The 22140-nt window shown below is 39.3% G+C and overlaps 1 protein-coding gene across 1 annotated transcript in view; it reads right to left on the bottom strand.

Moving 5' to 3' along the window:
- Positions 1-22140, bottom strand: part of ALS2 (alsin Rho guanine nucleotide exchange factor ALS2) — a 214796-nt gene that overhangs the window by 181636 nt on the left and 11020 nt on the right. Inside the window, exons 5-9 of the mRNA XM_083864631.1 lie at positions 19521-19648; positions 13065-13233; positions 11455-11571; positions 10195-10267; positions 1598-1657 (exon numbers count right to left, since the gene is read on the bottom strand). The gene's annotated coding sequence lies outside the window, so the exon portion shown is untranslated. The remainder of the gene's footprint in view (positions 1-1597; positions 1658-10194; positions 10268-11454; positions 11572-13064; positions 13234-19520; positions 19649-22140) is intronic.

The following is a 22140-nucleotide window of genomic DNA, read 5'->3' on the forward strand; positions in this document are numbered from 1 at the left end:
GCATTGATTTGACTGTCACTGCTGTCATTGCCAGCTGTGACTACAGGGCACAGAGAATCTCTCAAGTATACACGACCCAATGTTTGTGGCTGTGTGTGGCAAAGCTCTGTAGGAAGGAAGCAGAGTTGCAATGCAACCCATTTAAAAGCATTATGAGGAAACATGCCTCCCCCACAGGGGCATCTGGAGTGCAGGGACTTTTTTCCATGATAAGTCTCCCAGTAGGAGGCACTGACCTGTTTTTATCTGCCATTCATCTTTGGGCCATCTCCCATTCTTTCAGAGCTAAACAAGGATATGCAAAGAGCCAAGATGTTAAAGTAAAAGGACTTAATGCAAATAGCTTTTTTTCCTCCCATCCCATCTGCCACAGACTGGGAACAAGATGTGGTAATAGAAGAACATAGAAAGGTCAGAGGATTTGGGGGGTGGGGGTTTAATGCCTCTGTAGTCGGAATAGCTTGTGAAATGGTCTCAGGGGTCATAACTTAAGCATGACACATAAAAGGTGTACAACTGAGACAAACCAGTGATCCGTCTGGTCCAGGATCCTGTCTCTGACAGTGGACAGTATTGGACACTTCCCAGGAAGGGGCAAAAGTGGACAAATTACAAAGTTATGAGCATTCAGCAAGTGGACTGCCTATTTTTAAAGGAAAAGTTATTTTTAAAACCACCAGTTAGCAATTGGTCTCAAGCTCAGGGTCCCAGAAATAAAATATATAATAACTATGTGCACTTTTTTTAGGAAAATTAAAAACTCAAGTTTTTAACTCTGTGAGTACTTAATGATTTGAAAATAAGAGGAAACTTCAAAGTGCAGTATTACTTCTTCAGAATTGCAGACAGCAGCAAAGTGCTGGAAAAATCTTTGTAGGGGCATTTGTAAGTTCATTCCTGGGGCTGAACTAGGCACCTGGGATAATGACATTTTGAAATGCAATGATAGCAAGTGGTATGACTAGAAATATGCCAAGGAAAAGTGCATACAGCCCCACCCCGTGCTGCAAGACAAGCAGGGTTGTTCTGTGACATCGTTACCATGCTGTAACTGGGCTGTGTGTCTAAGGCTATATTCTTGTTAGAACATGATCAAGGTCTCAGACACACTGCATATTTTAATCATGCTGTAATTGCACCAGGGGACAACTGTAGGAAAACCAGGTCCTATGATAGAGACATATTTGAGGTGGAGTCAGACGGAGCAAGAGAATATCCAGGAGTAGAAAAGACAGCACAGTTGAAGTGCCTTAGGGGAACAGACTCATGTCTGCCAGAAAGTCAGAATAAAATGGGGCTTGGATACAAATCCCATTATAGATTTGTCAGTGCAGCAGTTTGATACGTTTACTTATAGGTATAAATTAATTAAAACTTGCTGTGGTTAAAAATCAAGCAAGTAGTATGCCTTTTGAAGGAAAAGAAGGCATATATATATATATATATGCCCTATAATAACAACAGAGAACTGTCGAGACTTCTCCAAGTCAGTATCAGAAACTTTTTGACTTTCCTTACTACAATATTCCTCTGTAAAAACAGAGATTTCATTGTGGCTATTCCCTTAAAAGCACTGGATCACGCTTTATCATCTTACCTTTACCCAACAGGCTGTTCCCAGTATACCATGGTGCCACTCTTCTCCAGGAAGCTGTTTCTACAAAAAAAAAAAAACAACCGTGCTGTAGAAGGGATTCAGATCAAATAACCTAACTGTGCTTATAAAGGAAAAATAGGGAGAAAAAAAAAAGTAGGGGGGGGGGGCGGGTAGAAAAAGGATAGAGAGATAAAAAATGATAACATTCAGGCTAAGAAGGTACTCCTTTGAAATCAATGGAAATTAAATTCTTCAGATGTTGGATCAGGTCAAATGATGATTTCGTTTTATGGTGCTAAGATATTGACAGGTATCTTTATCCACTGTCATCTCTGTTGATCAGCTACTTAATCATTAACTGCTCTTCTTTATGTATGTATTTATCCTCCCTCTACTAGCCAAAGGTTCCATTATTTATCAAGTTGAGATAAAAGTCAGATCTCAGGGTTTAAAAAAAATTATTAATAGAGCTGATACATGACCAAATAGAAGCCTTGAGAATTATTTCCAAGTTCCAAAATATACAAATCATCAAGCAGGAAGGAGTTAACAGCATCTGATTTGTCTTTGTGCAACTTTTCAGCTAATCACACTGCCATCTACACAAAGAACTAAATCCAAGTAATAATGCTATTGTTTTTATGTTTAATGTGCAAAAGTGCAAATACGGGATGCAGGATGACAGAATACATTGGCAGGAACAACTGTGTTACCATGATCCCAAAGCAAATACTAACTTAGGAAGTTCAAGCTCCTAAGCAAGACAGTACTCCAACATAGGCTCTTCTCTCACACAGAATGCCATTTTTGCTCTTTCTCTATGAGTCCATTATTAACCAGGGACTGAGATGCAATTCTGGAACAAACAGGTCTCTTGATCAACCTGATACTGCTGCTCTTGTGGTGGTAAGTGATGGATTTTAAAACAATATGAAAAACTCTTCACTCAGCTGAACTTTCTTTGAACAAGACTACAAAGCAAGAAATAAAGATGACAAACAGTGCAGGGCACTTGACACTTTGGCTTCGTATTTTACAACAGACAGCAGAAACTGAAGTCACCTACAAATCTCAGAAGAGTCACACAGGGTTTTTCACACTTCTCAAGAAACATCTGAGATACAGTGAAACTCCAAAAGAATTTCTCATCACTTGTTCAGATGCAGACCCAGCTGAAGAACAGAACTCAGAAAGGCATTGCTACAAAGAAGTAAGCTACATCCAAACATCTTGGGAAGCATCTAGCCTACGACTGGGAGAAAGGGATTGCTCCAATCCTGAACTGCATCCAAGCAAGCAGAGTCAGCTTTTGAACTCTTAATCTGAAGGCATTTCAGAACAGGTGCCTAAACTGCACCCAAAGATGTGTCAAAGCTCCTTTCTCAGCTGTCCAGGTCAAAGTGAGGTAATCTCTTCCCATACTGGACAAACTTTTTAAAAATTGCATCAGATAAACCACCTCAAATTTCAGACTGTTTATCCAAAGCTTGCCTGAATGAGACAGGTCTCTTTAGCAAGTAAAAACGGGCTTGAATCTCTTGCAACAACACCCTTAATTTGAAGCAATTAGCCACTTCCAAAAGTTTTGCCCACTCCTGAACAGCATTTGAGGGCAACCATCACAGAGAAGAAAAAGGAAGCGCCTGGAAAAACCTACAAACCAAAAACATATTCAATATGATGGGCAATCATGCTATATACCAGAATCTTGTTGCATTGCTGTGTAAGATAAAACAAGCTCCTAAAACTGTAGGGCAGATGAAAAGAAACAAAATCAGCTTCTGGCCAAAGCTGCACCTACTTTGTGTTGGCTGGAGCAGTCTGCAGCCACCCTTATCTCAAATGCTGAGGTGTGGCTCATGCAGCCAGCACGCCCTGACATGCAGCACACATCAGATCTGAGCAGTTGCTTATCAGATCAGAAGGAAGCACTGCTTGCTGGGACCTGTAGTCTCTGAAGGCCGTATCTCTTCTTAAAAAAGACAGACAGCCACAGGGCACATCCCAAAACTGAAGATTGCATGTGGCCCTCCCACGGTTAGTTTCCAACATCACACACTGCCAGAAAAAAAAAATCAGATTTGGAGTCTGGGCTGCCAAGGCTGCAAAGACAAAAAATGTTACGAAGACATGCTTCTCAGCTTAGGCAAAACTGAGAAAGAAAACACCTGAGATAAGTAGGTCCTTCAGCAGCTACACTGCACACTCACCCATTTATCCAAATGCATATTAACAAAGCAATAGTCATGTCTTTCATTGCAGCCAACATTGATGCGGTACAAAAAAAAGGATAAGAAAATACCTTTGCTTCCTAAAAAACCCCAAAAAGCCCCAATGAACACCACCCCCACCCCCGCCAAAAAAAAAACCAACAACCACCAAACCCAAACCAAAAAAACCAAACAAGTTTTAATAGCCAATCTGATCATCTCCTCCTTTCACAACAAAAGAGTTTAAGATCACCAGTCCAGAATATTGGGGATATGTCTGCCAGTCCTCTGGGTCATGAGCAATAGGACAAAAGGAAATGGTCTTGAGTTGTACAAGTATTAAGGAGAAGTTTAGATTGGATATTACAAAAAATTTCTTCACAGAAAGGGCTGTCAAGCATTGAAGGAGGCTGCCCAGGGAAGTGGTGGAGTCACCATCTCCGGAGGTATAAAGGGTACATGTGGCACCTTAGGAACATAGTTTAGTGGTGAACTTGTCAGTGCCGGGTTAATGGTTACACTCGATGATCTCAAAGGTCCAATCTAACTTTTCTAACCTAAACAATTCTGTGATTCTGTATCTGCATCTCAACTCCTTCTTCTCCAGGTAAACAAGTCCATCACTTGAGTTCAACATCTGGCAGTATTATATTTGGAGTTTGCCAGAGGTTTTTTGTTTTGTTTTTTTTAACAAGTCCCTTTAGACTTAAATTAATTTTAGACAGATGGCTTGACAGCTTTTGGGATACATTACTTAAGATGCATGGGGCTTTTTACTTATTTTGTGAATAAGAAAATAGAAATACCCAGGGAAAGCTTAGTTTGAAGCTTTTCCTCAGTGATCACTACTTAATGCTTAAATGTTTCCCCTTTAAAATGAAAAACTTGGCAACTATTCCTCTTGTTACTTACTTTAAAAGGCAATGACTTTTCCCAGTATACCTGCCTTTAATGTAACAATTGAACCACAGAACCATTAGAAAAAGAAAAAGCAATCAGGAGTTTGCCAACCGGAAACAGAGCAAGAGTTTTTCCATGAAAACTACAGTCCTACTTTTCCCTTTAGTTCATCTCCTGGCCTCCTCAGTTTCCCCACGCCTCCTGCCTGTGCTTTCACAGAGTTTTGGAACTACAGGGGACCAGCAGGGGCCAGTTTCCCAGCCTGCAGCTATAACATGGGCCAGAGTATCTAAGTCTGTTTGTGCTTTTCCTTCTTGGGTAATGACTACTGTCCTCATCTGCCTGTATGCTCAAGCACACTTCTCATTTGAGAGGAATAATTTTCATTAGCCTAATGACATCTGCTCCCAGAAAAAGTGCACAAGATCAACAAAAGGGAAATTAACAGCTGCTTTCTTAAATATTTTGACATATTATAAGAAAATGGAAGGCTAGAAAACACAGTAAAAATACTGTAGTATGACACAGGTTACTATAACCACCAGCATAGTCAATAAATTTACAGTGTCACTTAAGAAATCCAGCAGAAGAACCTCATTAAATAGGTGTTCATCTTCTCACAATAATTGCAAGTGTCAGATATATATCTAGAAACAAAATTTAGAGGTTTTGTCCTTATTACTTTAGGGCTGGATTCCACACACATGCAATTCCTGATCAACTTCATATGAGCACCATTCATTGACTGGTATTAAAGAAACTCCAGTTCCTTTAACAGACATTTCTTATTTGAATAAAATGCCTATTACTATTGGTTAATTAAAAATAGCTGAGGGAGAAGAGGAAAATCCTGTGTGGAGAAGCCCATCATGGAATGAAAGAGGAATGGTTACATCTATGTCACAGAGGCAAGATACACAATTTCTTCCCCAATTTCTAAGATTAGAAACAAACATTAGCAAGTGCTCCTGATTTGACTCCAGCCTGGTGAGTGATTCTAATTGGCAACTGCCAGTTCAGGATTGCACAAGGGTGAAAAATTATATTGTATTTGTCGGGTTCCTAATATCAACAAAGATTTAAAGATGCCACTCAGAGCTATTGTGCCTTTTGACTTTGCTGAGTCTTCTCAAAACAACACAAAAGGATACTATGAACACAGATATTTGAGAATTATTTTTTCCAAGAAACTGGTTAAGGGAGTGAATCACAAAGACACTGACGTGCTCTCATTTCTTTTACTTCAGGAGCTCTTTGTTACACAGAGAAGCCAAAGAGCAGCAGCCATGAGAAAGTGTTAATCTAATTTCTGGGCCAGAAGCTCCAGCTAAGCAGCACCAGATGGCCACTGAAGGCTGTCCAGGCATACACCAAGGTACCTTCACCTGGCTCCCAACAGGAAATAAAGGTTCTGGAGGAAAGGAAGGCAGGAGAGAGGATGAGCATAAGCATCAAGAACCATGACAAGAAAGGCCAATCAGCCTACATCAAAAAGACTGCCTTTGCCTAATGTTAGTCACACAGATTTATTTTCAATTATAAATCTAACAAATTTCTAGCTACTCACAACCAAACCTCATCCCTCAGCAAATGGCACCTGACTGCAAGCACATCAGAGAGTCCAAAATAACTATCAATTGCTGTTCAGATGACAGCAAAATCTAATTACTATCTCTCCTGCAGCATTAGTTGATACCAACACTTTAGAAGACTCAAGGCACTAAACACATCTAAAAATAAGACTTTATTTTCATGAAATGCTTTCAAATGTTTGTTGAATGGTACACATTTCTGCACTGTACCAGGGACTTCAGAGGAAGTTTCAGTGGAGAGAATGCACAAACTGACCAGGAACTAAGCCAGAAGGGCAAGTGCTCCCTTTCCTAGTGCTCTGTATGTGCCCTATTGAATGGCACAGCATCCCTCAGCAGGTCAATTACATGCATTTTATAGCTTTTAGGAAAGATAAATCACAAGCAAAACTATTTACACCATTCAAATGAACCCATTTAAGCCTATTTCAAGTGTGTTTGTGCTGCTATACAGCTATTTAGGTGACTGAAATCCACACAGATTTTCTATAAAAATTAAGGGGGAAAACCTATCAATTAATACTGCCTCATTAAATAAGTTGTTTCTGGAAGCCCTGACTTAGAATATCCATATAAGAACAGAAAGTGTGGTTGTGTACCTATTTCTTCACAAGTATTAAGGCCGGTAAAGCAGAGATTGTTTTTGTAAGTTAGTGATCAACATTAAAAATTTAGTATTCAACAGTGCACATGTTACCCTGTGGAATATAAGACAGAAGAGCTCTTATTTCTAAGAGCAAAGGAAAAACATGGTGTCTATTATCATTCTCTAAAGGATACTATAAAAAATACCTTTCTACATGCTCCTATAAATCCAGTAGCAGATCCATGAGTTAAATTCTGCAGTAATACCACAATTGTTAGTTTTGTTTAACAAACATTATTTGAATCTCTATTAAGTTACTATAATTGCTCATCTTTTCCGATCATTAATTGTTAAAGAAACAGCACCACTTGCAAATGCCTGCAAAAGTAAAGATTGATGAGATAGCCACAGATAGAGATTAGCTGTGTGGAAATCCCAAGTTACCTTATATATTTATTAATTTTTAATGCTTTCATTTGATTATTAATTATTTGTTTTTCCTGTTTAGAAGTGTATCCATTTTATGCAGCATTTCATTATTTTCTCTGCTATGCCCTTTCTCCTGAAGATGATGAGCTATATACCCAAAAATAAAAATTCCAGCATTAGGTCTCCTGTCACCTATAGCTTAAAGAAATATCTGGCATGCCAGGAGAGCAGGCCCAGTGTTAAAGCTCCCAGCAGCAGTGACATCCTTTCAGACAGTACTCCCAAAGCTGTCCCCAAAGGGATTGCACACCGTGCCCTCCTGGAAGAGCAGAAAGTAAAGCCACTGCTGTACATTTGCCCTATGAAAGGAATCCGTGATTACTCCTTTTCTTAAAGCTATGGAGATTAGTGTGATACTTTTAGTAGGAGTCCTGGCAACTTTAGGAACTGGGTTTTTTTCACTTGTATGCAGAGGGGAAACAGGGTGAGGATTTATTTCTGTAAGTTCACATGGGCCAGATGCTAATGAAAAAGCAGGAAACCCAAGAGGATTAGAACTCCTTTATATACACCATATATACACATCTTTTTATATTCCAGTATTCCCATTAGTACAGTTGTAGGGCATCCAGCCGTGGGTTTGGGTTTTCCCTTCTTTCCAGTGCACAAGGCAGAGTACCCCAGAGCCCAGCTCGGTGCTGAGCCCAAATGCACAGACCTGCCTGAGGGACAGATCTCAGCATCCTGCACACAGCAAGCCCAGAAACAGATCCATTGCTACAGGCTGTCACGTGCAGGTAAAATCACCTGGCACATTCGGTGTGGAAGTGAGGGGATTGCGTGAGAAGCCAGAAGCCAGCAGGGCTTTCAGCCACATAATGGATGAAAGCAGGGCTGGTAAAAGCTGCCACATTGCTAAGTATGTAAAATTCTGGCACAGAGTCGATTGCACATCTAATGCTCAATGTGCAGGGCTTGGCAAATCTTGGCAAGAAAGGGAATAACTCAGTGAGGAAAACAACATTTTCACTCCTTCTTTGTTTTCCTGGTATTTTGCATTATCCTGCCACTGTACTGACACATACTCCGTGTTGCCTCCCTATGCTGGTAAAAGTTTTGCTCTGAGTTTTAACAGGACAAGCCAGGGCAGTTCATGTAGCAAAGCCATGTGCCAGCAAAACCTATGTTTTCTTAACTGTGTTTTTCAAACTTCAGCAGGTACTTGGTTTGGTACCTGAACATCAAATGTGACTTTCACTTTTCTTGTATCACTTGCAGTGGTAAAGGTCTCAAAGGTTAAATTATGCCTGCAGTTACACAGTTCACGTTCATGTTCCACCCACAACATATACAGGGATACAGGGAAAACTCAGTGGGGTAGAGGAAATGGTGCAGTGTAACAAGCACTTTGCTACTTTCTTGGGCAATGTGCAAAGCTAGCAGCCAGGAAGTCTATTTTAACTAAGTTTCTTAGAAGACCATTTACGCATTTGCTATGATTCAAAGAAAGTTCTACAGTAAGTGATAGTCAACATTTTCACAGCTTGTATATGATTTCTGTACATTCTTCTGTGTTACCTGGGTATATGTGCCTATGAAGGATCAACTTTGCTTATTTTTTCTTATTCCATACAGAAGGGAAACACTTTCGCTCATGAACTTTCTGCCTCTCAGTCAGTCTTGCTCTAGAGGCCTGACCTCACACACAGAGAAAAGTCAAAGTAAATGAATATCACTTTCCATAGGTTCTGCTGAAGACAACCTTTACCTGCAAGCAGTTACCTCCTCACAAATAATTATTCTCCTCTGGGCTCTTGCAGTGGATTTCAGAAGCAAAGAACAACACATCTTCTGTATTTGATATGAGGGCCTTGTATGAGCTACAGATCAGTTAATCATAGAGCACTTTACTGAATACAATGAAGTGTCCTTTAAAGACTTCAAATTCTTTTAAAGGAATTCAAAGGGAGAGCATAGGTGCTCTTCTCACTCTAAGCATGAGAAAACACCTCATTTCTGTTGTATAAATGAAGTCAGGCTCATGACAGGCAAATGCACTGACAGCCTCTTTACCCAAATCTCACAGCATGCAATCAGCCACCCTCTAGACTGCACAGGATGAGAACATATGCTCTAACTGTATTTGGGGGAAAGAACTCATTCTGATCACAATATATATATTTTTTGTTGCTAGATGTTATGTTCCAAGTTAAAACTGTATTACCAAAAAGACCAAGGCTTATTAATGTAGCTTAAAAACAGCAAAGAAAAAACATACCCCTAGAAACCTCCCAGCAATATTTGTTTAGCAGAACACCTGTGAAAAACATTTATTTTAAGAAGAGACAATGTACGGTTTCAAACAACTCTCTTAAATGAACAGGAAAAAAAATTCTAGCATACTGTTAAAAGTGTTCCCTTCGGTAAGAAATGTCACATGCATGGCACCTTAAAAACACGTGAATGCAAACAGCAGTAGCTCTTTCTTCTAAAAACGAGGCTTGGAGGATAGGTATTTGCCAAAGTATACCGCTGCCACCATTTAAACCATTTTGAACCATAATTACAGCTGAAGATATCTGACACTGTGTAAAATTATTAAGCACGAATGTTATTTTGCAGCCAGGATTAGTACTGCAGAATGTTGTTTGAGATAAAAAAAAAAGAGACAGATTTATCAGATGCCTGGTCAGAGAAGTCAAGATCCTAAAACCATTCAAATATTTTTGAACTACAGCAATAAACAAAAAGAAACGTACTCGGGACTACAGTGGAAATTGGGTTAGACCCTTGATGCTCTGAAATGCAAAAATAAAAAGCATCATTACCTTATCATTTGCTAAGAAACATCTTTAAAAAGTGCATTAAATTGTAACTTACGAATTTTCAAGTCTTATGTGCATATGAATAGTGACAGCTGGCTAGGTAAAGCACCCTTCCAGGAGAAGCAATCCTGGAGAAAACAAGACAAAAAGACACAGGAAAGCAGTTAATGTATTTTCTCTGACTCACATTTACAAACATCACTGGACTATGTAAACAGAAATTTCTCAAAGCCTTATAACTTGACTAAATTTGAGGGGTTTTCACAGGTACAGCATGAGGTAAACTAGTAATAATAAAAAATTCCCCTTATTAATCAAAAGACATCAGGTATCTACTCCAATAGGTGAGCACATTTCAGCTTTGCATGAAAGTGTTCTAATTTTTTTCCTGTGTTTACTGTTGGAATAATGCATTACAACAGAAGAGGTTTTAGGTGTTGAAAAAATTACAAGCCACAAACCCCAATGTTTCACTAATTTTCAGTTACAAGCATTATTCCTGTAAGTTCTGTAACAGCAAAAAAAACCCTGCAGGTAAATCAAGTGTTCAAGGACCCAAAATTTATAACAGAAATTATTTTGGAATGCTTTTTATTTGTTAAGTTATATTTGAAAACGTTGAGTCACATTTCAGATCTTTCCCCCAAACTACATTAGGTATATCAATAAATAACAAATACGGAATTCAGCATTCCCAAAAATAAATTAAAACCAAGAACTTCAAGATTAATATTTAATGAGGTAAAATGTGATGATATACAAATAAGTGACTGGAATACTTTAAAAGTTGTGTATACTGCACATATTTTCTTCATTACCAGATCAGAACTCCCAGGGCAAAATCCTGGCCTTGTGAACCCAATGGCAAAAATGCCACTAGTGCAGGAAGGTAAGTTCTCTCAGGTGATCCTTGGGAAACCTTTTGAAGCCTCTGCACCAGCTCCTCTTTGAAATGCACTTATCTTAAGCAACATCTTAAGTCCACTCTTCTCTTTGTGGGACTGAAATAGTTTAGCTGTTTCTGTCCAATTAGTCCTCTTAACTATACATTTGTTAACAATCATTTGCATTATTCCCTTCTGGACTGCACCCAAACACCACAGGATGACACTGCACATTTGTGACACACATTTGCCATTCAGAGTTCTTTAGTCATCAAAGCAGACTGTCCCTGCAAAGAACTCTTGTATGGTCTCTTCTCTTTCACTCTGTGATTCAGAGGAAAGCCCATCTGATGAAGGTTCTCTCACAGTTCGAGTATCATCACATTTTTACCAGTCCCCTGAGGTGAGACATTGCTATCACCACAGTTTACCTTCCTGTATCCTTGTACATGGAGCTCAGCCATATCACACCACAGGCAGCTTCCAGTGCTTTCCATATTCTATTCTGCAGCAAGAAGCCACTTAGTTTCTGCAGGATTCAAAGACATCTGAAAAAGCAAGAACATTTACATTAGTAAAAAGCTCCTTAAAAATTAAAGCCTTCCTGGAACAGTCCCAGCAGTGAAGGATCTTGAATGGACCTTAGAAGTCAAGGAGACTGCACAGAGAGTGCTTTTTGCCTTCAGCTGCTGACTCTACAGAAGGATGTCCATTCCTGAGATAATGGTTTTATATTTGCAATGATGCACTTGTGGTTTAGAAGTTCAATATATGTGAAAAAAAGTATCTGAATTTTATGTCAAACTGCATCAAAACTTCATTTGAGGGGAAAAAATCCTAACAGATTTGTCATGGAATAACCAAGTAAACTAGAGTCAACATCTTAAAACAACTGGCTTGCAGGATAATTGCAGTCTGAACATAGATTTTCTTCCGAGTAGGAATAAGAAAGCTGTTCCAATTTTATTTACAGCTTTTAAGTATTCAGAAACAGTCTCTACTAAAGAACAGTGGAGGGCTTTGGGTTTTTTTCCATTCAAACCAAGAGATTCACAAGGGATTTTTGAAGGCTTTTTTTAAAAACAAGTAAGAGTCAACAGGTCACAGATATCAAGTTGCTCTCTTACTGCAAAAATGTTAATGCTACTGGCCTACAAGAATATCAAGAATTTCCTTATTGTACCACATATAAGGCAAAGTCTTTCTATTTACTGTTACAGGATAATCAGCTACAGGGCAATCCAGTATTTTAGAGCAAAAGCACATGAAATTTTTAGCAGCCATTCTCTGGAGGGAAATTTCAAGGTGACTAGAACAGTGTTTTATATGAATAAAAATATGCTTATAATTAGAACAGACTTCTTATACAATCATTTTGCATTTCTTATTCATGTTAGCAGATTGCAGAAAAGGTATAGATACTTGAAAAGGTACAAAATTAGAACTGATGTTATTTTAATCCTGTATTATAAAGAAACAACATTCAACATTCTGTTTAGAACTAAAAAGCTACACTACTGCCTCCTTAAAAGTCTGGGCAGTTTTGGCAAGCTACTCACTAGTAAGTAGAATAATAAAAAAAAAAAAAAAGGCAGGAAAGATGGAAGAGTTCTCAAGTTATTCCTGACTTTCACAGCAGCACTTTAAGATTATCACACAAGATGAAACAAGTGAATTTATGCAAGAATTTGAGGAGTAAAGAGGACTCAGACAAAAGGGGGAAGGGCAGGCTCTCCTTCATGGACTGTCACATTACAATTGGCCAGCTATAGTTCTGAGTCATTCCTGTAGGAGTTGTGACTGTGACCCCGCTCTGGGTGCAGCCAGTGCTTTAGCTGTGGAGCCCACCTGTGTAAGCACACTCAGACAGCTGGAGTCAGCTGCTTTCCCTCAGCTGATAACCAAATCTCTTAGTTCAGCCTCCTCCAAAAGAAGCAGAAAATGCAACCTACCCCTGGCATTGCCTGCACACACAGGAGAGAGGGGCAGACCCTCCACAGAGTTCCAAGCCATTATCTTTATTTCACCAGAGTGAACTTACCTGGACGCTGGTCAGTCTCATCCTTGAGCCTTCCACTGCACAACTGGCTCTGCCACTGCTCCATCAAAGCATTCTGAGATCCACGTGGATCCTGTCCTGTCTTCAGCTATTACTCACCTATCAGAGGTTTGTGTACCTGGGACCTGGCACTGTTTATGCTGGCTCTCAGCTAGGGGGGAGAAAACAAATTAATTTCTGTTTCTGGGGCTGTCAGCCTAGCCAGTCTAGCTTGCTTGCTTACTGCATTTACGATTTTGATTTTTAAACAATAATGCTACTAAAGCTCACTTTATAAGCAGTGTAAAGAAAACTACACAGGCCCTGATCAAGATGCTCTCAATTTCACTGTAGAAGGCTTTGAACTACCTTTTTTAACTGGATCCAATCTTCAGAGATATTCACATGAAATCTCTTTGACAGAACAAATGAGTAATAAGGTACAAGCCACATCTTATAAAATTCAGTGTGAAGTAACACATAAAGCATTTATCAGAAAATATAAACAAAAACTGCATTAAGTGGGTAGGTAATCAGCAGACCTGGAAAAGGGCTTGCAGGTCCAAAAGCTTATTTATTCTCTTTCCTCCCAGTTATATCAGTCAGTCTAATAGGCCAATCTGCTATTCCCTACAGATTTTTCCCTGCAGAAACTTGGACTTATTTTTTCCAACAAGATGCTGGTCATCCTCCCTACATACACCTCTTTGTAGTTCATGCAGTTCATGCAGTTCATCTAGATTAGACTCTACCCTGTCACATTGAGAAGAAAATAAAATTTTCAGTGAACTTGCAATAAGAGCCAGTCCTGAAGACATGGAATACAACAACCACTGACTCTCAACTGAGGAAGCAGGTTTTTCCTAATCAGGTTTGTGGACCATAACTAGCTAGATTAAATAGAGACAAATATGAAGGATAGTGGACAGGAAAATGTACCTTAAGATAGAGGTTTAAGCATGAATGTTTACACTGGAAGTTGTGTGTGATCCTACACAAAGCTAAGAAGATGGAAACTTGTCTAATTCACTGCAAGGATAAAAAAGGGGACAGAAGAACAATATTGTGCATTTAGGCCACTTCTCTTTTTTGCCTTAGGCTTGCTCTATATACTCACAATTATCTTAAAAGTGTATACATTGAAGCCTTTGAAATCAAGCATATGAAATGCTTCAATTTTGCTGCAAACTTTCTGATGCATCAGGCTTTATCACCATAAGTGTAGGACAGAACTCTCAGGCTGTGAAGAGTATCTTTTTTGCTCTCACTGTTTTGCTGTGTCCGTCCTGGAGCTTCACTCAGTCTCTCCAACTACTAAATTAAAGTCTACTTAGTAACAGTGGGAAGATTATTTCTAGCAGTCACTGTTCAGTCCAAATCTTCAGTAAGGTACTACTGGCAAGGATGCAAAACCTGAGAATACAAGCTGAGGTATGAGGATCAGTTGCCTCAACACATAAGAAGTTGCCTCTTCTTATATAAAGTGTTGGCAATAAAACACATCAAACTTACAAGCAATGCTGGAAAAAGTCTTGAAAAAATTATCCCATAAAAATAGTTATTTCTCTCCCTGCACAGTTTCACCCACTTCAATCATCATTACTCTGAACTGCAGAACTTAGCAACAAATACTTGAGTGACAGCAGAAGGGTGGAGGGGCTTATTTATTTATGTGTGGGGTTTTTTGGATTTGTGGTTTGTGTGGTTTTTTGGTGGTTTTTTTAGGTTTGTTTTTTTTTTTTTTTTTTCAGGAAGTTCCTGAAATGAAGACTAGTCATTTCAATCTAACAAAGAACTTGTGAGTAAATAGCTACTGGAAGATTTTGCAGGATTTATGGAAGCAACAGCTCTCTACAAGAGTTAGATTAGAAGGAATAGACCATCCACAGTGAAGCAGCAGGAAAACTTAACTGGGGTCCCTGTCACTCTAGCCTAATATTGAAGTCTGTTACTTTGCAATCAAAAATCGATGACTGCAGTTATAAGTCCTGTCCTAGACCTGCATATTACATGAAGTTGTCCATAAAATTAATCATGTGCATAAGTAGTCTCACATGGTTCAGTGGGTCTCATTACGTAAGTGTTAGCAGGGGTCTTAGGTCAAGATACTGCATTCCTGAAACCAGACAGATTCCCACTGAAGTGATTAGGAGCACTTCATTTGCCAAACAGAAAGAATTCTAAGGTATTTGTTTGAAGTGTGATAGGAATATACTTTAGCCATAGCTCCACCTTTCTCTAATGTTTGCAGGAAAAAGTTGAGTGCAGAGGAATTACTGACCAAAGCAAATTTCAGACCCATATTCACAAGTATTTGCATCAGAAGTTTGTGCATGCAGTACCACATACATTTCTCATCTAACCAAAGCATAACAAAACAACTATTCAAATTTCTGCCTCTCACACACACATTTACTGATTCCCAAGAGCATGTGAGATTTTTGTTAACTTTTATACACACAAAGGAATTGTTATCCTTTTGGAACTGAAAGGTTGGATTACATTCAGAGCCAGGTAAATAATTTGGTTTGATCAGTGAGCAAGTTCTGCAACAGCGATATGTGGTAAATTAAGCAGATATCCTGCTAAATCAGCAGCACAGGATTGAAGCCTTAGTGTTATTCACTACAGATGGATCTTTTGGATTATGGGTCATTAGTTCAATCACCTTTAGCAAGTACAACCAAATTGGAATGTTATTAAACACTTATCTTCGGGGGCAGATTTACTAGTGAAGATAAGGAGATCGTAGAGACTCCATTAGCACAGCCTATTTCAGCATGCATTCCAGTCATGAGCACCTTTCATTCATAAAAATATCTCTGGAACCCAAAGCATCCTACAGATGTCTGCCTTTACATGCTGGTGACGGCACCCTCCAGACGCTGACCGGTTATTTTCAATACACATCTTTTGACAACCTCTTGCCGCTTTTCCTGCTCCATGCTGTCAAGACAGCAGGGGCAAACCTTTTTTAAGAAACACAAATCAAAAGCTGGATTTCCCAATGTTCAATCAGTCCTAAGGACACTGAGACACTGAGCTTGCCTCTAGCAGCAGGCCGCTCAGTATTTTTGAAAGACTGAAAAATTATTATATGTCAAAATTTCTTTCTCCCAAGGGTTTATGTTAACTCTTAGCCCGGGTCTCCATGTCTGACCCCTGTCTCCTTCTGCCCCCTACAGTGGCTAGAGCAGGAAGGCAAAGAACAGGGCCTGCCTGAGTCCCTCGGAAGGCTCAGGAAAAACCAAGACAAATAGATTCTCCCAGATCTTTTGCAGGTCTTAATCGCAGGTCTTGAAAAGGCGCTCCAAACAATCTGTAACACAATGGCACCAACAAAAGCGGCAGAAAGACATCTCCCTTTACAAGAATGGTTTGTCAGGACAAGGACAGAGAAAGAACTTTAGAAGAGAAAGTGGAACAATTTACCGCATTGGCTGTAGAGAGAAACGGTTCTTTCTAATGCAGCTGAAGTCATCACCTACTTGCTAAGAAAAAAGGGCAGATACACAAAAGCAGTCTCGTTTCCCTCTGAGGCCAGTTTGGGTTCTTTGAAAGTTTTACCTGGGCCCCTCACGTGCCATTAAAAAGTAAGGAATTAACTAAGCAGGAGGAGAGTTTTCACCATCCTGGTCTATTGTTTCAGCCCCTGAAGACACTAACATCTGTCATTGCTACAGTTTACATTCTTCCATATTTGTGGTTTCCACACAAGAAATCCAAATTATTTACATTTTTATTTAAAGGTCATATTTCAGAAGACAATAATCACATGAGAAAGGATGAGTTGAGTTTTTGTTGCAGGTTTTGAACAAGAATGCAATCAAAGGCAAAGTGTAGTTTGCCTTACCCTGATTCTGATCATTTCCCCATTGCCTTGAAAGAGGGCCTTATCCTGATTTTAAAAGCTGGGTTTAATACTATGAAAGAAGTAAGAAGCTTAACTATAATCTCAAATTCTTTGCATTGATGGGTAAGAACTGGAAAGCTGGGCAATAGAAATTGAACCTCTTTTAGTTATGATTAAGACACCAACACAAATCTCATTCTACCATAATTGATACATGACTTACAACATCAATAATTACCTTTGTTACAAAATAATTGTGACAACGAGGTTAAACCAACACTCAAGACTACATGTCAAATATCTAGAGAGCCAAACTTGGCCCTGATTTTTATAAAAGGACCAATACTCTGAAAAAGCCCTGTCTCCTAAGAGTGGATCTCAGGCCTTTTCCTATCACTTTAAGTGGATCAAGACTCAGCCAAGCTAGATTGTTATTCCATTTCAAAGTTTCAGCCCAGCTTTTATATAGTTACAAAAATACAAACCCAGCATCTTAGCCAACTTTGTGATATGAGGGATAGCTAGCAGAGAAAGAGAACAAACCAAAACATGTTTTGCCAGCATCAACTCTAGAAATTCCCCAAAAGGCAGCAGATTTCACTGCTGAAAAGTGCATTTTTATGGAAGGGTGTTGGCTCTGTTATCAACTGCCATGCCCTTACTAGCTCTTAAAAGTAGAACAAATGTTAGGAAAGGTTTTATGACTGAATGGGGAAAGGCAGGAGACAGACTATTAAAAAAAGGCATGGGAAGGAGTTAGCACAGAGCCAAAATAATCTTGCAGCTGCATTACATTATCCCAGTGGGAAGTTGCCAGGCTGGCAGCAAAGTTAAACTGCATTCATGAAAGGGAAGCACTGATACCACCAGCTACAACTTGCATTAAATGAGCTTCCCACACCTCAGTGCCAACCCAGCTCAGTCCTGCTCTGCAACAATTTTGCTGTTCCAGCCCTGGGCCCGTTTTACACATAGGCTGCCAGTCCATCTGAACAAGCTATACATCCAAACAAGCTATACATCTATGGAATGATTTCAGATCATCACAATAAATAGTGAGGATTCTTCTATGTAAGCAACAGCTTAGCAGATAGGTACTTCTCTGCAATCTGCTTCCCACCCCAACACAGTCTGAATATAAGACTTAAAGTCTACATCCCAGACAAACTCCCATGTTATTCACAGTAATTATACTATAGTACCACAAACGTACACAATACTTTTAAAACTACAAAATACAGACATTTTCCTTTCAAGCTGGGAGAGTTTACCATATCTCAAGGTGACAGCTTTGGAAAGGGAATTCATAGAAGAAATTGGGGTGTGAAAAGACATCTTGGAAAAGTTTCATAAGGTAAAGCAGATCAAGAAGCAGTACAATGGATAAATATCAAAAGGATAGGCTATACTTAGGGTAAGAAATGGCAGAAAGCCTGAAGCCTTTTCATGTCCTTGTCAGCATAAGAGAGACTCAGGGTGCCAGCTGAATATTTTCTTTCATCTGCAACTGTACCACCACAGCCACCTCCCAGACTTTTCAACACTGTCCAAAACCTACTGTTTCCAGAAACTGAGAGAATCTGTTGAGACCTTCCCTGCTGATGGAAAAGTGCAGGCATGATGTGAACAGCAGTGTGGAACTACACAAACATAACCAACATTTCTTCATTCTTTCACAGGGATGCAGGCTACGGAGTTGGTTTAAAGTTGCACAGCTCCTTCAGGTTACACGAACTCTCAGGGAGGAACAAATGCTAGAATAATAGAAATTTCTATACCATTTAATTCAAAGCATATTAAAAACATTAACAAAAACATTAACAAAAACATTAACAAAAACATTAACAAAAACATTAACAAAAACATTAACAAAAACATTAACAAAAACAAACCCCGGACTATAAAAGCAGACTGTAGATGGGGTCACCTCACTAGCGAAATGCAGCTGCATTTGCTGTGCAAAATTGCAGCTAATGGTTCATGGTGACATTACAGCACCATCCAAAGCCCAGAAAAGGATGGCTCTGAGGCCACATTCAGGAGCTAACTTTTATTACTTGCAGTTATGAGAACTATTTCTAATAATTCAGATATTAAATACAATTCATAGTACATCAGGGCTCTGAAACTCTTTTGGTCATTGTTACAGAAAACTCTACAGTCTTTGGAGAGAGCTAGCAAGAAGAAAAGAATATGCACCATTTATGTGAGTGAGAGGAATGAGAAAGACTCAAGTCCTCCTCCACAATGTATCTTCCCACAATCACATAACACTATCATGCAGCTACAGAGTTTTATCTGTCACCAGAACAATAATATTTAGCACTATCAGAATAAAAAGAATAATACAGAATCTAGTTTATGCAGTCTAAATACATGGTGAATATTCCTGTTGGGAATCAAGTCCAAAGAAGAGGATGCATCTTCAAAATTCCTCACTTCGACCCCCAGGCCTCGGTTGAGCACTGTTCTTGGTGTTTCTGATTTCTGAACAGTCCAATAAATAGGCCAGAGCTAACTCATCAGTGCTGGTGAGTGAACCAGTCTCTGGTTATAGTTTTGCACTGTCTCCAAACTCAAGTAGGCGTTGCATCACATTGGCTTACATTAAACAGTTTTTCCACAGGTCTTTGAATATAAAAAGAGGAGGTTTTTTTATTAATAGATTATTCCAGAGCAGAGTTTCAGTAAAGTGGTACCATACTGTAAATATAGAAGACATGGAGTCCTTCATCTGTAGTGAAGGAAACACACAGAGACACTTCAGTGTATATTTCTGTAATATATTTGGTCTACTGCCCTTTATGGGGCAAATGCAGATACATTTCTTTATCTTCACCCTCTCTTCCAACAGAAAATCCCCACAAAGATGCAGAACCCCCTAGGCAAATGATTTAAAGATTTTTCTTAAGAGTCACTAGGGATTATTTATTTGCAGACAAAGAAGGTTCCCAGTTGTTTTGCTTTTATCTTTCTATTTCCCTCAACAACTTTAGAATCTACAATAGAAATTAGTATCTTCTTTTTCTAGGTTCCATGTGGAAGCACAGATTCCCTCTCAAAATCAACCAGCCACAGCACAGTGCTACGGGGAGAAGTTTTTGAAAAAAGACATCTGTATTTGTAGAGATCGATAAATGAAGATATCACTCATCTGATACACTGTAGGTCAACTCTTGCTTTCTTTAGTGTTCACTTTTCACCAACTGAAATCACAAGGCATGAAGTCAATAGATATTTAAGCTATTTAAATAGCACTGAGCATAAAGGTCATGCCTCTGATGTGATTTATCTTCACAGGAACCCTACTAAACCTTGGAAACCACGGCCTTGGAGATAGGAGATTCTGGAGGCTGTAGAGATAAGGGGCTGCTGTATTCAGACTACAGATAGCTTTTTCCAGAGTGTATTTAAATAGCTTAGAGCAAGGTCTTAGTAAAAACAAACAAACAAAAAACCCCAAAACCTTCCAACAATGTGATATACTCTGGCAAATGCCCATGAAGTTGTAGAGAATTGCTTTCACCTGTACTGGTTGAGAGGCTGCTGTTTTCCCAAGTACTACACAGCAAAGGAAATCAGCAGCCAGGTCTTCCAGTAACTGCTGCTTCACGGCAGCTGCAAGCCAGCCCAGCAAAACAAACAAAAGCAAAGGTACAAAATAATAAAAAGAGTAGTAGTAATAACAAAAATCTTCCAACATAGTAGCAAACTGAATCACCCAGAGATCAGTCAAACATAAGAGCTGATGCCAGTGAGAAAAAAGAAAAAGGAAAGCCTGGAGCTCCCCATAAATATCTCAAGACACCGGTTCCTAAAGAAGTAGCAGAAATAGGCAACTCCAGTACCACAAGTGCACAGCATCATGTAAATGTGTCAGAAGATAATTTGGAAAATATTTTTAAAAAATAGTGAAACCAAATAAGCAGAAAGGAAAGTCAATATCTCCCTGAACTTCTGTGTACATTACTGTACATGTGTGAAAAAACTGCTCACGTGACTTTTCAAAGTTTGACCAGTCCTGTGACTTCTGCTACAAAAAGTCTCATTTTTGTTTCAAATGTTCTCTGTGAAACAGAGCTCCAGATTGTGTAACAGATAGCAATAGCACAATTAAAAAATTCCACCTGAGGCCAACTCTGTTCAGCAACCAGAGAGGAAGAGAACTAATTAAAACCATGTTCTCTAAAATCAGAAGTGGTTAGCTGCACATACCAAATAGAACACAGTATCTGTCACAGGCAACTGACCTCAAAACAGGGGAGGGAGCAGGGGAGGGAGCAGGGGAGGTGAACGTAGTTACAACAAAACACACAGTCTGAAGGAAAAAGGTGATTTAAGACCTACTAGAATCACTGGTATTTGTGCTTGGGTGAAAAGAACAGCAGATGTGGAGCTACAGTAGATACTAAGGGCACATTCATGCAATCCTGGCAGAGATAAACCTGATGATATAATTGGGAGTTCTGCCTATTTTCTTAGAGATTGGTGTCTCGGTAATTTATTAAGCTCTCTTAACCAGTAGGTCCAGATAGGAAGGATTTCAGATTAATTAACTACAGGTTTAAACCTGCAAAGGAGCATTCTGGATCTCAGAGACCACCTCATATCCATGCAGGAGGGAAGGTATCTTTTAAGAACAAACATCAGGGCCATTACTGACCAATTTTGAAATTTTCCCTGCATTGCTCAAATCTCTATAGACTGCAGCAAGTACCAGTTTTGCTTCTATGGCAGTCAGAAAGCTCTTGAATCATTAACATGGGAATAACAGCACTGCTATTACTCCCAGACATTTCTTTCTTCACTTTTCAATGTTTTCTCTGTGCTATCTGTCATTACCTTGTTCTTTCATTTTCCTTTTCATTAACAATTATTATTCAAGGGAGGAAATGTAGCACAGACTAAGAATTCATTCAGCATGAATGGACAGAGACATTTGGTCTAGCGACTTCAGCAGAGGATCAGGAGCCAGGCTACCTGCAAGGCCCAGCCTGACAGTCTCCCCCTTCGTCTTTGTGCAAGTCATTTAAGGTCAAGGTCAGACACAAGTTCAGTAGGGGGTCAATTCCTTTGAATAAAAGAAAGGGTTAATTACACTAACACTGATGCTCCTACCTGTAGCTATGCTGTCCCCGCATGAAGAGCTGATACCTCCTTTAGGTTTATCCCCACCACAGTTACAACACAGACGATCATGAGCTCAAAGATTTTGTAATTGCATCA

Source organism: Zosterops lateralis, assembly GCF_965231275.1.
Source record: "Zosterops lateralis genome assembly, chromosome: 7".
Taxonomy (NCBI): Eukaryota; Metazoa; Chordata; class Aves; order Passeriformes; family Zosteropidae; genus Zosterops; species Zosterops lateralis.